Source organism: Rattus norvegicus, chromosome 1, assembly GCF_021556685.1.
Source record: "Rattus norvegicus strain SHRSP/BbbUtx chromosome 1, alternate assembly SHRSP_T2T, whole genome shotgun sequence".
Lineage (NCBI taxonomy): Eukaryota > Metazoa > Chordata > Mammalia > Rodentia > Muridae > Rattus > Rattus norvegicus.
In genome coordinates, this window is record NC_141534.1 from 131,902,493 (window position 1) to 131,916,853 (window position 14,361).

General features: G+C 44.5%; 1 pseudogene; it reads left to right on the top strand.

Annotated features, from left to right (window-relative positions):
• The first annotated feature begins 6,403 nt into the window (after positions 1-6,403).
• Positions 6,404-7,150, top strand: Cwc15-ps1 (CWC15 spliceosome-associated protein, pseudogene 1; annotated as a pseudogene).
• Positions 7,151-14,361: the final 7,211 nt, after the last annotated feature.

Consider the following 14,361-nt stretch of genomic DNA (forward strand, 5'->3'; position numbering starts at 1 on the left):
GCTCTGTGAGTAAGGGCCATAAGCTCACTGCTGAACTTCTGGTGGAGTTATACTTTGGTTTGTCGCTGGAACCTTATACAGAGGGCACAGACGTTGTTTAAGTCTCCCTGGGGTAGGACTTCTCACAGTGTACCCTGGAGGAGGGATGCTGAAAACTGAAATGGCAAACTGAGATCCATCCCCAGGTAATATGTCCATGCCTGCTGGCGCCCTGACTGGGGTAAAGAAAGCCCAGCAGTGCAGACACCTTAAGGTTAAAGGAGCAGCTTTCTTCTCTTTGTCGCCTGCAGTAAAATGCTTCAGTTGGAACAAGTTGGATGGTGGGGGACCTGCAGGAAGAAAACAATTCCTTTATGCCTTTAAGTTTTGCTAAGCTGAGATTTGAAGTTGTTCCACCATATTCCCTTTCAACCTTCCCTGCTCTGCTTCGAGGATATTGTCTTGCAGTGTGCTCTGAAAATTAGACACATGAACCTTATTGAAAACGGCCTTCGACTCTGAATAACAGTTAAACATTCCTTTGTGTGACCAAGGAACCATTTTGAAATTACTAATAACATCACGTTTGTATTTCTGAAGTCTAAGACATCACTTAAACCCTTGATAAAGTCTTTTTGTGCTTCTCCCATTAAATTGCTAATTTTCACTCATCTAAAGGAACTTCTGGGCTCTGTAAAGAGGGTTTTCTCCACTTATTTCCATATCTCCACATACTTTGATTGTACTGTCAGATCTTGAATTTTCCATTTTAGATATGTGCACTGTAGAATTCAGCTTTGTGTTTCTAGAATGATATACCTGACACTGGATACCTCAGAATGGAGAGAGACTTATTGTGGCTCATGACCCTGGCAGCTGAAGTCTAAGACTCTATGGGGTGCCTTGGCTTGGGGCTTTGCCAAGAGTGATACACCATGCTCATAGAGAAAGTGCATACAACACAAGCCAGAAAACAGAGGGGGGGGATGGAGGGAAGGAGGGAGGGAGAGAGAGAGAGAGAGAGAGAGAGAGAGAGAGAGAGAGAGAGAGAGAGAGAGAGAGAGAATCTCATTCCCATCCATTAAGGGCAGACTATACAGTGACCTAAGAACCTCTTACTAGGCCCTACCGTAAAGGGCCACAGCATCTCCCAATACAACCACCCTAGAGACCAATCTTTTAATATATGGACCATTGGGGTGCACTATCCATATTTTTATACATACATATAGATTCTAAACCTAGATTCCAAATATGAGTGATATGGCATTTGTTCTTCTGAATCCGGCTTATTTTAATGATTGTCTGGTTGCAGGCATTTTCCTGCAGAAGTTATGGCTTCATTTAATATCTCTGTTGTATTTTGACTAATAGTCCTTTGGGTATGTATCTAGGACTGGTACGCTGGGTTGTATGGTACTTTTAGTTTTTTGAGAAACCACCCGATTTCCACAGAGCCACGGCATTTGCACTCCCAGCAGTGAATCCTGACTCCCCTTCCTTCATGAGCCTCAGCAGCGTTTGTCATTGTTTCCTTGTAGAAGCTACTCTGAAAGGGCGAGAGGGCTTCTCAAAGCAGGGTCAACTTGCATTTCCTCCATAGCTAAGGATGTTTAATAATTCCAAGTACATACCGGTCCCTCGTGTTCTCCTTTTAAGAGCTGTGTTATTAGTTTATTTGCTCGTTTATTACCAAATGATTATGTTTATTATTTATTTCTACTTATGTATAGGCATGCACGTCCATGTGACAGCATGCCACATGCGCGCAGGTGTCTGTGGAGACCAGAAGAGAGTGTCAGGAGTTACAGGAAGCCACAGGAACAAGTTCCACCTGCTGTTAGGAACTGAACTCAAGTCCCCTGAGAGAACGGGAAGTGCTCTCGTCACTGCTGAGCACGTCTCCAGCCCCATCTCTCCAGGCTTTCTCCTGTTTAATTTTTGCAGCTCACTCTATGGCCTCCATACCAACCCCTTGTCTGATGTTTAGCTGGCAAAGATTCTCCCCCATTCTATAGGCTGTCTCTTCACTTGGCTGTTCTCTCTTGTGCAGCAGCTTTGTAGTTTAATGTAATTTGTCTGTTGAGAAACTCCCCATCTATTCTCTGATCTTTTATTTTACTCTATCACTTTCAGGGTTTCAACCGTTTTGAATGGGCTTTTGTGCAGAATGAACTACTGTGAGTTTCATTATTCTCCAAGTGAAAAACCTAGTTTCCTGGTGCCATTGGTTGAAGATGGTGTCTTTCCACCAATGTTTGTCAAAAACTAAGGGACTGTAACTATGGGGTTGCTTTTGGGTTTTCTGGTCTACCTCATTAGCCTACCTGCCTGTTTTTGTGCCACCACAGTGTGTTTGCTACTATGGCTCTGTAATATAATTTGAGACAAGGTATTGAGCACTGCTCTCTGCCAAGGATTGCTTCAGCTACTGGGGGCTTTCTGTATTTCCATATGAATTTTATAAGTTCTGTTTTTACTTCTATGAAAAAATAGCTCTGTGGTTTTGGGTATGCTTCTCATCTCTTCAGTATAGAGTATTGCTTGCAGCAATCTACGTATGGATGCTTGGAGGACATGAATTCCTTTAGCTTGTTTATATCATGGGAATTCTTTCTCTATCATCTGTGGTGTGATGTTTGAATAGGTCTGACCCATAGGGAGTGGCACAGTTGGGAGGTGTGGCCTCGTTGAAGGAAATGCGTCACTGTAAGGGACTGGTTTTGAGACCCTCCTCCTAGCTGTTTGCAAGAGAGTCTTCTGCTTGCCTTGGGAATAAGATGTAGAACTCTCAGCTCCTCCAGTGCCATGCCTGCCTAGATGCCACCATGCTTCCCGCCATGAGGATAACGGACTGAACCTCAGAATCTGTAAGCCAGCCCCAATTAAATGTTGTTCCTTATAAGAGTTGCCTTGGTTATGGTGTCCGTTCACAGCCATGAAATCCTATAAGACACATGGCAGATACTTTCGTTGTACATAGTAATCCATGTCGCCGTCCGTCATCCTTTAGAACTTGGAGTACCTCCCTCCAGGCTCTTCTGACTTTTCAAGTTTCCACTGAGAGAACAACTGCTCTTTTGATGGGCTTTTCTTTGTACATGACTTGGTGTTTTTTTCTTCTCTTGTATTTTTAAATATCTTTCTTTGTTCTGTATATTTAGCATGTTAGCTATGCTGTACATATATGTGTATGAGGAGCTGACATTCTGGTCCTGTCCTTTGGCTGTTCTGTTCTGTGTCCTCCTTGTATAGGTAGCCTGTGTCTGTAGGACATTTCATTAATATGGTAATTTTTCCTTCTGTGATCCTGTTGAAGATCTGGTCTACACCAGTGACTTGGAATTCTTTCTCTTTATTACAATTAGAAGACTTCATCTTTCCACTGTGTCCCATACTTCCTGCATGTTTTTTTTCATATTTCTTTGTGTTGTAATTCATTTACTTATCTTCCTGTTCTGATGTTCTGTTACTTGACCCTTTCTACCTGTAAGACTTCCCCTGATGAGTGTTTCTAATTGGGTTATTGTTTTTCAATTCCATCTTCAATTTGTTCTCTTCGATGTTCCCATCCCTTTGTTGAATTCAGTTCTCAAATCCTGGTTCTCCTTCCTTGTTTTGGTCAGCCTCTGTCTGTTCTCTAGAGCAGCCCTCGGGGCTTTGTTGCAGTTCTCTTCAGATTTCACTTTAAGGATGTGCTTATCTGTAAAGCCGAGTTTCTTACAGAAAACAGAAAGATGGATGTTTTTATTCTTCTTTTCTGAGACAGGATTTCTCTGTGTCCTGGAACTTGCTGTGTAGACCAAGCTGGCCTGAAACTCAGAGGTTCGCCTGCTTCTGCCTCTCAAATGCTGGCATTAAAGGTATGTGCCACCATGCCCAACCTGGGTTTACTTTATTCTTAATCTACTCAACTAGACTGTATCTTTTGACTGGAGAATCGAAGTCATTCTTATTATTGAATGAAATTGAGTTATTGAATAATTATTGAAAGGTGTGTATTGGTTGCAATAGTTTCTCTTGCAGCTTTCAATGCTTTCTTTTTGATATTGTTCAACTTAATCTTTAAAGCTCAAAATATTGTTTCTGTGATTATATTGATAGTTTCATGTTTGTTTGTTTGGTGAGAGGGAGTACAGTCTTGCTTTACATAACAGATTGACCTCAAATTCGCTTTGTACCTTAGGCCAATCTTGAACTCTATCTCCAAAGTGCTGGGAGTGTGTGTGTGTGTGTGTGTGTGTGTGTGTGTATGTGTGTGTGTGTATGTGTGTGTGTGTATGTGTGTGTGTGAATGTGTGTGGATGTATGTATATGTGTGTGCATCTGTCTGTATCTGTGTGTGAGTGTGTGTGAATGTGTGTATGTGTGTGTGCATCTGTCTGTATCTGTGTGTGTGTGTGTGTGTGTGTGTGTGTGTGTGTGTGTGTGTGTCTGTGACTGTATTACTTTTTGGTTTTTTGTTTTGCTTTAGTAGAACTGAGATTCCAGCTTTGACTAGATCCTTCCTTTGTACCAAAGACTAGGGTAATTTCTATTAGTTCTGATTAAATCTTTCAGTATATATGTCAGTGGAGGTCTATCACCCTTGACACATCCCCTTAACTCAACAAGAGAGGTGATAATTCCCTACACACCCACTGGGATGGTGGTCACATACTGAAGCCCCTCTGTCCATATGCTTCATTTGGATGCTAACTATGAATATGCTACTGGTTGTATGGCTTGGCTGCCATTTTCTGGCTCTTAATTAAACTATGACCCCTTTGGTGCTGTGTTTATACAGCCGGCTTGCAGTTTTGCCATGAGACCTTTTCCTGTTACTGTCTACCCTGTTATTGTGGTCCCATAGTGAAGCAACATATTATGGTGGCAGGAGCATGAGCCATAGCAAACGTTTCCACTCCCTGGCAGCCAGGACAGAGGAAAAGGGGGAAGAAGGGAGGGAGAGAAGAGGGGAGGACAGGGACAAGATGTATCTATCCTTCCAAGGCATGACTGCACAAATATGCTTCTCTATTCAGGCCCCACCTCCCAAAATTCCTACAGTTTCCCATAAGACCTCACCTCTAAACAGTGCTTGCATTGAAGACCAAGTGTTTGGTACATGAAACTTTAGGGAAGTGTGCTTCATTTCCAGACCATAGTACTACTGTCTGGTAGCTTTTCCTCTGAGTGTTTCTCCTTCATGCTCCCAGACTCCTGTCCTGGCTGGATATGTGAGCCCTAAGTGATACGGTCCAGCCCTGTGCTTCTGAAAGAAAGAGCTGTGAGCCAGGCACTATGATTTCCTGTTCTTTCATTGTTGAAAAATGACCCTATGCTGGTATCAGCATCTATTCAAGAAGGACACTCAAAACAGAGCTCTCACTTTTCAAAGGCTTGGATCTTCCTGACAGAGATAAATAGGTTACAGCACACACTGGAACTTGAGATCTGTTGCTTTCAAGCATCCAGTTCTGAGCACTCTCTGGTAGGCTACTGGACTCAGTGTTATTCTTCAATACACAGTAGAGAGCGTCTTCTCCTGGATGCTGACACTGTTACTGTTCTCAGTCTGGGGAGAATTAAGAATACAGTTTTGTAGCTACTGTTTGATCCAAAACTGATTCATGTCCAGTTTGATTGACTCCATAAAATATCATCTATTTGTAGAAGACATATTGATTATGAAACAGATACTTACATTTCCAATGAGTCATCCATGATCGAATGATCATTTTTTACTTTTTTTTTTCTTGTAATAAAAATGTTCCCTCTCATCTTAGCGAGCTGTCGAAGCATTTGTACAAATGATGAGTTAGTTTCCTAAGGTGAGGAGGCAGCGGGGACTAGGCTGCCAGGACAGAGGTGAGAGGAATGGAGATAACATTCCCACAGAAGCAACTGGAATGTGTAGAGCAGTTGGGAGGCTGCCTCGCTCACCTCTGCTTCCTCCCCAGACCAAGAACCATCAGGATGAGAGATGGGAGGAGAGAATTGGAAGAAGAAAAGGGACCAAGAGAAGGGAAATCCCAGGGACCATCTACAAAGACCAGCCTAGAGATCACTCACAAGTTTATGAACCCTAGAGCCCCAACCCATGATTTCTGCTTGCTTCAATAAACACTTTCTCCCAACTTTCACTCCGCCTTTTCCTGAACATCCAGTTCTTTGCTCACCTTTAGAAAGGACCCAAACCCTTAGACAGTCAACCCCTCGGCTCAAGGGGGTCTTTATGCTAAGGTGGCCATTGACCTCACTTACACACAAGCTCCTGTCAGGCTGTTGGCAGATTCCCTACAGCCAGCTTCTCTCTTCTAGGCCTGCACTACTTCTCAGAGACACCCCTAAAGGCTGATGCTGGATAGTCTTCAGTCAGCCCATTTCCAGGACCAGCTTCTCCACCATTGAGGATGCTTGTATTTAAGACAGGCACTACAGGGGAGTTAAGGGGCGCAATGGTTCGTGAGTGAGCTTCTGAAGGCACTGCGTCGAACCCCCACCACAAAGATGACAACAGCAGCCAGGCCAACTTTTGAACCTGCAAGAGGTGGGAGAGGAAAAGGAGAAGGCAATTTGAGTCAGCTCTCCAAGCAGTATTCAAGCAGAGACCTCATACAAAGATAAAGTACAGACAAACCACACAGGATGGCCCTGAAGAGGTTTGCAACTGTGACTTCAGGAGAGAGTTGGAAGAGAGGGAGAGAGCTGCTGCAAGGGAGAAAAATAGGGACCGTCCAACCCGAAAACACACAACTTCCTCCTCAGTGTCCAAGAAGCCCCGCTTAGACCAGATCCCTGCTGCCAACCTTGACGCTGACGATCCTCTCACAGATGAGGAAGATGAGGATTTTGAAGCGGAGAGTGATGACGATGATACTGCAGCTCTTCTAGCAGAGCTAGAAAAGATCAAGAAGGAGAGAGCTGAAGAGCAGGCCAGGAAGGAACAAGAACAAAAAGCAGAGGAAGAGAGAATTCGCATGGAAAACATTCTGAGTGGAAACTTCCTGAATCTCACTGGCCCATCCCAGCCTCAGGCCAACTTCAAGGTTAAAAGAAGGTGGGACGATGGTGTTATTTTTAAGAACTGTGCAAAAGAGATAGATGATCAAAAGACAGACAAAAATTTGTAAACGATGCACTGCAATCTGAATTTCACAAAAAGTTCATGAAGAAATATATTAAGTAGTACAGTTTTATGTGCTTAATTAAAGGCTAAAGTGTTCAGGATAAAAAAAAAAAAAGACAGGCTGCTCACTCTCCAGTTCTTCAGCTTCCCTGTGATGGGGTGAGTGGCCTTGGAAAAATAAAACCTCCCCTAGACAGAGCGGTCTCTGAACTGTGTGGAGGAGAGCTGTGTGTGGAAGGAGGAGGGCGCAGTGTGTGTGGTGTAGGGAGAAGGTACACTGTTCTGTGAGCTAGGGCTCTCCCATCCCAATTGATGGCTCCCTGTAGAGAGGAATAACAAACACGGATTCTGCAAAATACATCTTTCACTGTGTCACTCCTCTGGTTTCTACTTTTGCTATTTTGGCCATAAACACAATACACGCAATGGGTTCCAGTCTGCTCTTCTTCCTCCACTCTTTCTGACCAATTCACAGCTCTAAAATCCTTGCCTCTGCAAACACTGCTACCTAACAGGGAGAGCCTGGGCTGAGGGTGGGGCTTCTAGCTCTAATTTTGCTCCTAATTCCCTGTGAGACAGTGTTCTGAGCCTCAGTGTCTTTAGAACGGAAGTCAGGGCATTTGAACATTTTTTTTCTGACTCATGAAAAGTAATTTTTTAAATATTTTCTTTGGTTTAGTTTCCTTTTAAATGGAACTACTTTTTATTATCTGTTTGGTTGGTTTTGATTTTTTAAGACAGGGCTTCTCTGTGTAGCCCTGGTTGCCCTGAACTTGCTTTACAGAACAGTCTGTTCTTAAACTCAATAATCCACCTGCCTCTCCTTCCCAAGTGCTGGGACTAAAGGCATACACCCCCATGCCTGGCTTAGATGATGATGGCGACGATGATGATGATGATGATGATGATGATGACGACAACAGCAATGACATAATTACAATTTTTTCCATTTTCTTTCCTGCTCTAAGTCCTTTCATATATCCCTCCTTGCTGTCTTCCAAATCCTGGTTTCATTAATTGTCAGTGTATGCATATGTGTACACACACATAGATTCCTAAGTATACCTGCTCGGTCCATATAATGTTCCCTGCATGTACAGGACATTTTATTTTAAATCTCTTGTCTGATGGAACTCCGACTGTGTCATATTCATTATGAGTCTATTAACTTGAAACATTCACACATTTCCCTTTCCGTAGAAATTAAACTCTGGATGGTTCGATATCTTAATCCACAGCTGCCTACAAGAAAGACCGCTATTGTCTGAGTAGAATATTGTTTCAAAGTTGTTTTATTTTTAAATACACAGTTTGGCTGCCATCATACATTGATTAGGACTATATTGTGAGTGATGTTTACTCAAGTACAGCTGTCAATAAGAGGGACTTATTTATTATGGGCTTTCATAAATCTCATCTACTTAGGAGAAGCAAATCTACTAGACATTGGCAGTTTGTACATCTCTGAACTTCTTATGGACCCAACCTGAGATTGGACAGCCAGGAAAACACCTATCTAGTCCCTGGGCTCTTCTTAAAACTCCTTGTTCATGGCTTACCATCAACCACAGGAGTGTCCACCACTACAAAAGCGAAGTCCATAGTCCACTCTGTAGACAGTCTCACACAAGGGGGGCAGACACACATACGCGAGCACACACACACACACACACACACACACACACACACACGTACACATATGCACATTCACACACATTCTCTCGCCCACATGCATACTCACATATACATGCTCACAAACTCACACACACACACATGCTCTCTCTCTCTCTCTCTCTCTCTCTCTCTCTCTCACACACACACACACACACACACACACACACACACACATGCATGCACGCACACACTGGTAGGTCTGGGTCACCAATAAGACCTTTGTGTCAAGGGAGTCTGGGGAATGCACACTTGAGCCTTCCATTCTCTCACTTCTAGGGCAGAAGTTATCTGGGTGAATTGTGAGGGTATCTGTCCATAGGGAAAGAGAAGCATTGGGTTAGAGCCTTCAGAATTTTATAGCGGCATAAATATGGCCTCAGGTTCACTGTATACTGCTGCAAGGTGTAGGGGATAGATAATATTTTATTTCATTGTGTTTCTTGTTTCTCTCTGGATGGCTACAACCATGTGGAACACAGCTTCCATAGTTCCAGTTTTACCCATTATATAATTGTGGTCATTTACACGGGAATGCACCCCATAGACTCAGATATGTAAATACTTAGTCCTTAGTGGTCACATCCTTTGGAAAAGTTCAGGAGTATGGCCTTTCTGGAGAATGTGTCATTGGCGGTGGATTTGAGGTTTTAAGGCCATGTGTATTTCCCAGTTCTCTCTCTCTCTCTCTCTCTCTCTCTCTCTCTCTCTCTCTCTCTGCATCCTACTAACAGTTCAAGCTGTGCTCCCTCAGATTCTGTTCTAGCCACCATGTCTGCCATCTGCTGCCACACCTACCAGCCATGATGAACTCCTTTGTCCCTGGAACTGTAAGCCAAATAACCTTTAATTCTATAAGCCCTTGGTCATGTTGTTTTGACACAATACAAAAGTAACTAATGTGCAAGTTGTTACCAAAGAGTAGGCTATTAACAGATCTGATCATGACGGCTTTTGTAGGAATGTGGAAGACATTGGGACTCTGGACTGGAAATGTGACTGAGCATTGCAAATGGAGCCTATCATCGTAGTGGGAGCTTGGAGTACAGTAGCTATCTGGTTTGGGGAGGCTCATCTTAAGAAATTTCAGAGGGGAACATTATTAGTAACTAGGCTAGAGACTGTGATATTTGGGTTAAAAAAACACAAACAAAAAGCTGCCTTCTGTCCTTGCCCTAAGAACTTGCCTGAGGCTAAATTTAAAAGCAACGATTCATTTCTTTGGCACAGATAATTTCAAGATTACTTGATACCCAGATGCATGGTGGTGGTGCACACCTTTAATCTCAGTACTACGGACACAGAGGCAGGTAGTTCTCTGTGAGTTCAAGGCCAGCCTGATCTCTAGAACAAGTCCCAGGACAGCCAGAGGTACACAGGAAAACTAATACTGACTCTGCCACATAATTCCTCATCACTGTTAGGCAAGTTTACAATAAAAAGGGCAAACAGGGCAGGAAGAAATACAAAACGCTCACTTTGGAGAGGAAGAGCACTCTGGCAAACGTAATGTTGCAGCCAAGGTCTGTGCTGAAAGAGATAAGAAGATTAGTGTCATTAAGAGAGACCTCCAGCTCAGCAACAGGATAAAGCTGAGGGTTCTCTCTAGGCAAGACTCCCATTTGCTGATCTCCCAACTTGTCAAAGGGAGCAGAAGGCCTTTTTTCCTGCCCCTGAGAACAATTCAATCAAATACTACTCCAGGGGAACAGGGTATATGTCAATCAAGCAGAAGCCACACATGGCAGTGCTGTATATGTAGTGCTGGTTTTAAAGTTTCAGAGGACAGGGGAGTAATCAGGTTGGGAAATCTTCCTTTGTGGCTTCAGGAAGCTGCTGAAGCCAGGCAGTGTATGGCAGGGAGTCACTTTGTGAAGGCTCTGAGAAGACAAGAGGGCCCGAGAGGCCACTGATTGAAGCTGTGAGCGTGAAGCCTGGCTGGGAGCTCTTTTCTCCAGTCTGTTCTGTTGGCCTCTTCTCAGCAGCCCCGTGTCTGCAGGAGTGCCTTTCGTATGTTGGCCACCACCTCTGCTCCATGGATTGACGTGTTCATTTTTATGCCAGTGCCATGTCCATCTTCTACTATCAAACTCTGTAGCACCACTGGATGTTAGGGACAGGGACATCGCTGGCAGGTTTTTTGTTTATTTTGTTTTTGTTTTTGTTTTGTTTTGTTTTCATTGTCTTTGGTCTTTGTGTTGTGCTGTGAATTTTAAAATAACTTTTTTTTTCTGTTTGTCTGAAGAGTTGCCTTGTGATTTTGATGAAGATGACATGGAATCTGTACATCGACAAGAAGAGAGCCAACACTAGAGAACTGTAAATGAAACCCTCACGAGGTGCCACTACTCAGGTATGAGAGTGGCTAACATCTGGGGCTATGTTGTCAGCGAGAACATAAAGGAATCAGAATCCCATGGTGCAATGCAAAATGCTCAGGCTCTATGGGAAGACTTCACAACGTCGAACACATACCTACTTACTCTGTGATTCAGCATGGACACTTTAAAGAAAAACAAAGACGTGTATCCACAGATACCTGTATGAATACATGTGGCTACTTTATTTAATCACTGCCCCCTCCAGGGAAGATCATCGGAATGTCCTTCAACCGGGGGATGGATGACAGCCAGTGAGCGGCACATCCTTACAGCACAACACTGCCATAACACGGAGCGCTCAGCTGCAAGCCACTGGGGCAGGCAGCAGCAAGGAAGAACATGAAAAGGGTTACTCTGATTGGAAGATGTCGGAACCGAAGCCCATGTTCCTCGTGATTCCATTTACACAAGACTCCAGAGAAGGCAAGACTGTAAGGACAGAGGTTATCTTGGTAGCCGAGGACAGGGCGTAGCTGCAGGAGGATAGGTCAAGTTAGGGGCGGGTGACATCAGTGTTCTGTATCTGGGTTGTGGTAGCGGTTAAAGGACTGTGCAAAACTCACTAAGTGGAAATACCTTTTGTTCTCCTGGTGCCCAGGAACCAACCCTAAGGCATCTCACATGAGTGTCTCTGAGCTGTGCAAATCTCGGGGCTCGTTAAACACAACACCTAAAAGGATGGATTTCACTTAATACAATATTTACCTCAATATATTAACTCTTCAAAAGCATCTCCTCCAGGGTAGATTTCTAGGACCTTGACTGACACCTTCCTCTCATTGCTCTGAGACTTCTGCAGGAGTCGCCCTCCCTACCCCAATCCTAGCAAAGCCCCTCATGATAGGATGCATTAGTCACTTTCTGCACTGCTGAAACAAAACGCCTGGCAGCCTCAGCTTTAGGAAGGGCTTGCTCTGCCTTGTAGTTCAGGTCCACAGTGGCGGGTGAGTCACGGTGACAAAGTGTGGGACATGGAGCCGCTCACTTTGCTTCCACAGGCCGGAAGCTGAAAGAATAAAGTGCTGGCTCGGAGCTTGCTTTTTACGTCTAAGACCTCAGGCTAGAAAATGGTGCCAGCTACAACCAAGCTCTTCCCACCTCAATTAACTTAATCTAGAAACTCCCACACAGGCACGTCCAGGGGCTTGTCTCCTAGCTGGTTTTAGACTGTGTTGCGTTGACATTATTAAGCATCGCACAGTGAACCTTTGAGTTCTTTCAAGCTGCCTCTCCCACCACCCCCCCACACACACACACACCGGATGACTAGAACGTAGGCCATCTGGTCGCTGGTCTCCTTCCTGGCCCTTCCTGGGGTGTTTCTAAGGGAGAAGTGGGCACCACACCACACTGTTCTAACCATTTCCACTGGCAAATTGCAGCTGAGAATTTTCAGCAGGAACTACTAATTCAATGCACTGCAGGGAGACATCTCAGGGAATCCCATGTCCCCCTCTGTCTTTCTGCAGGCAGTGGAGGTCTAATGATGTCCTCACATCCTCAGGACACTTGGTTTTAGGCACAACTCTCAGCCCTTCAGGGAGTAGGAGGGTGGGGGTTGGGTCAAACCTCTAACTGTTCTCCAGTGAGCTCAGGCCTCTCAGCATCCTCTACTGCTGACTGGCTGGTTTCACTGGGTTAGGGGTTGCAAGAACCAGTTTAGACTTGTCCGCAAGCCTGACAGTGGCTTTCCTGTAGCTAGTTCCTTGTGTTCTTTTAGTTCCTTGTGTTGTTTAGTGATGTGGGATGTGTTCTGCTGCTCCTGTCCTTGGTGTTAAGGGCTCAGCCAAGACAGTTGGCAGTGGCCTGACCTTGGTGAACCTGTTGAAAGATATTCCCTCAGAAGATTTCTCTTGAGTGTCACCAGAGTGTGATCTGGAGAAGTAGGCTTTCCTGTCTCAATGTGCAGCCAGGGAAGAGCAGTAATTTGCGTGTTAAAGACACTGCTGAGCAGAAAGAACCTGCCAAAACCAAGACTCTGTGACACACACACACACACACACACACACACACACACACACACACACATACACACACACAGACACACACACATACACACATACATACACACACACAGACACACATACACACATACATACACACACACATACACACACACACACACACACACACACGCACCAGTTCTGCCCAATATTAATGCCTTCTCTGATATAGTTTCAAGAAATTCATTGTCATAAACCCCAAAGGCCAGACCCCTAAAGGACCAATGTCTCCCAAAGCGTCACTGCTCAAGACATAGATGCTAGAGTCAGGGGGCCTGCCCTGCAAGTCACATATCAAGGTTTTATAAAGGATTTTCCATAAGGACACTCCAACAGTGTCACTTACCCAGCTAGAGAGCAGGAGAGGCCTCAAAATGAGTGCGAGACTCATATGTTTGAAAATTCCCATGTAAACCTGTTTCACTACCGGGAGCCGCCAAGCTGCTTCTGTATGCAGAACACGGTGAGCAAGGAGTGGCCATCTTGTTTCCCCCTCTCCCCCAGCCACCATAGTCATTGGGAGGTGCATGCTGATGCACCCATGCCAACACTCTTCATGGGAATTGGTGAAGCAATCTTTTTAAAATCATGCTCACAGGGCCAAAACAATGGCTTAGTGCTTCACAGCATGTACAGTTTTTCTAGAGGATCTGAGTTCAATTCCCAGCACCCACATCAAGTAGCTTGTAACTGCATGTTAATTCCAGCCCCGGAGATCCAATGGCCCAGGCTTCCATGGCACCTGCACTCACATGTACATTACCCACACACAGACAGGGAGAAGAAAGATTATTATAGATAAAAAGGAGGATGTAGCCTGAGTCAGAGACATCTGGGAGAGTCCAGAGTGGGCATGACCTTAAACTATGTGAAGAGATGGGGAGGGGAAGGGAGAGAGGAATCTGGTGCAGCAGGCAGGAGGCCAAAAGTACAAAGACGGGTGGGTAATCAAAATGGTTGGGTTCTATAGGGATTCTATAGGGAAGAACACCCCATCCTCCTGGGCTGGAGAGTTCAGGGTAAGGAGCAGGGTATGCCAGTCACACCCTATAACAGGTAGGGACTGAGGGATGATGGGAGTATCTGGAAGCCAGGTCTGCTTTGATATGTTAATCAGACACCTCAGTAGTTTTGTCCTGGATTTGAAACTTAGCAATGTATTGAGAGGCTACCAAGCAATGTTTTGAATTACATGGTATACGTGTATACTGTGTAA